The sequence below is a fragment of the Perognathus longimembris genome, chromosome 1, assembly GCF_023159225.1.
Source record: "Perognathus longimembris pacificus isolate PPM17 chromosome 1, ASM2315922v1, whole genome shotgun sequence".
In the NCBI taxonomy this organism is placed as follows: domain Eukaryota; kingdom Metazoa; phylum Chordata; class Mammalia; order Rodentia; family Heteromyidae; genus Perognathus; species Perognathus longimembris.
In genome coordinates this window covers 85166617-85168940 of record NC_063161.1, presented here as the reverse complement: position 1 = coordinate 85168940, position 2324 = coordinate 85166617, and the positions used below count along the sequence as shown (strand labels likewise).

Sequence of the window (2324 nt, the reverse complement as noted above, 5' to 3'; positions counted from 1 at the left end):
CCTTTTGCTTCTCCTTGATACCTACTCCCTCTCCAATGGTACCAAGAACATGGCAGATCTAGCTTCTGCCATTAGGGAGACATTAGCATTTTCAGGGTTTGTATATAAATGGCAGCATACAACATCCATTTACTTTTTTCCCCCCTCATTTGGTTTCATTTATTCTACAACATACTTTCAAAGAATCACTCATGTAATAGCACATGCCCATAACCCATTCCTTTTTATAGTCACATAGTATTCCATTGGGTGGATAAAGCACAATTAGCTTATCCATTTGCTCACTGATGAACTTTTAGTTTGTAGCTTTTGCAAATAGAAGATTTTATGCATACTGATATTCAAGGCTGTGCATGGTCCTTTTTTCCTTTCTCCTGGGTAAACATCTTGCAATGGAATAACTGAATTCTGTGTTTAACTTTCTAAGGACTTTTCTAACTTTCCCCAAAAGGATCATAACATTTTAAAGTTTCCAACAGTATTGTATAAGCATTCTGGTTCTCCCTCATTTTCTCAATACTTGGAATGATTATAACTTTTTTTTTCAGATGGTTGCTATCATGATTTATCAGCTTCACATAACAAAAATTGGGATTTACTGAACAAGTAGTTTGCCTCGTTTTACATAGGTCCTCTGTTAAATATCCTTAGATAAGTTTTGTTAGACTGTCACTTGCCTTCATGCCATGTAAGTTTATTAGTATGTAAGTTCTTAACAGTACAGACTAAGCAATACTTTGGTAACAAATTTTAGTATCACCAATACTGTTTAGTCTTGTCTATAATTGTAAATTCTGAGCTACATTAAAAAACATATAAAAGGATAATTTATAAGTGACCTGTACCTTTTAAGAGGCTGAATACATATGGATTTACCTTTGATTTACTGGAACTATGCTATCAATATGTAGGTTTTAATGTATGAAACATGAATTGTTACTGATACATATCTAGGTAATTTCTTAAAATCACTGTTGTGGCTAAATGCATCTAACCACAACATTTTAAGTAGGTAAGTGAGCAGCTCAACAGTGTGTGAATTCCGTAATATTAATGTCTACACCTGACTGGTATAGGGCTCTTTTAGAATAGGGGCTTTGCATTAAATAGCACACAGACACCAAATTATTTGCTAACTAAGTGTGTTTCTATTCAAGTGGTGCGCATCTGTCATTACTGGAAACTAGCCCTAAATACTATAATATTTTTAATGTTCTCAGGTTAAATAAAATATACCAAAGGTTTGATTTAGCTTGTTTGTGCTAAATAATTTTTTTTTTGCCAGTCCTGGGGCTTGAACTCAGTGCCTGAGCACTGTCCCTGGCTTCTTTTTGCTTAAGGCTAGCACTCTGCCACTTGAGCTACAGTGCCACTTCCGTTTTCTATATATGTGGTGCTGAGAAATAGAACCCGGGGCTTCATGTGTACAAGGCAAGCACTCTTGCCACTAGGCCATATTCCCAGCCCTGTGCTAAATCATTTTTAAAAACTTTGTATTTGAGGCATTTTATTACAAAAAGTTGATACTCAAAAATTAATATGAACTTAAAATTTATCATACATTTACTTCATTTTTTTTTAGCTTGACCATCTAGTAAATCTTTAGCTTCATTGATTTTGGCTGCTATGTAAGGAGATCCTCCTTTGTCTGGGTGGTTTAAGAGCATAATTCGTCGATGAGCATCTCTTATCTTTCCTTTATTGGCAGTAGGGCTTACACCTAGTATTAATGCTGCTTTCCGTTTTGTCATTTTGGGTTCAAATCCACCTCTGTAATAGCCACAGCTGAAGGCAGATTTTGGTAGTTTGAAAAAGTTGTTTTACTTGAGGCTCCATATGCTTCATGGTTTGTAAAACATAACGGCCTGCAAATCCTGCAGCAGCAATGGTCAGCCCAACTGCTACCACTGTAATGGCCATGGCTCAGCAAGGCTGTCTGCCTCCACCGGGAGTGCGTCTCATGCCCGCCCCGAGGCCTTGGCCTTCACCGGCGGAATACGGCCAGTTATAACTTTTTGACTCTTAGCTATATCATAATAAGTATGTAATAGTGTTTAACTATGGTTTTTGACTTGAATATTCCTAAACTATTGATGTTGGCATCTTTTTGTTTATCTTCTTTGATGAACCATATGTTCAACTTTTCACTCAGTGCGTAAAGTTTCTATTTTTAAGATAATTATTGACTTTGGAGACTTCTTTCTATAGTCAGGAATTTCACATACTGTGATACACAAATATTTTCTCCCAATGTTTTCATTCTCATAACAGTGTTTTCCAAAGAATGTTTTTAAATTATCATGATATCTAACTTATCATCTTTT

General features: G+C 35.8%; 1 pseudogene; it reads right to left on the bottom strand.

Annotated features, from left to right (window-relative positions):
- Positions 1-1484: 1484 nt before the first annotated feature.
- Positions 1485-1920, bottom strand: LOC125355293 (annotated as a pseudogene).
- Between the last annotated feature and the right edge of the window lie 404 nt (positions 1921-2324).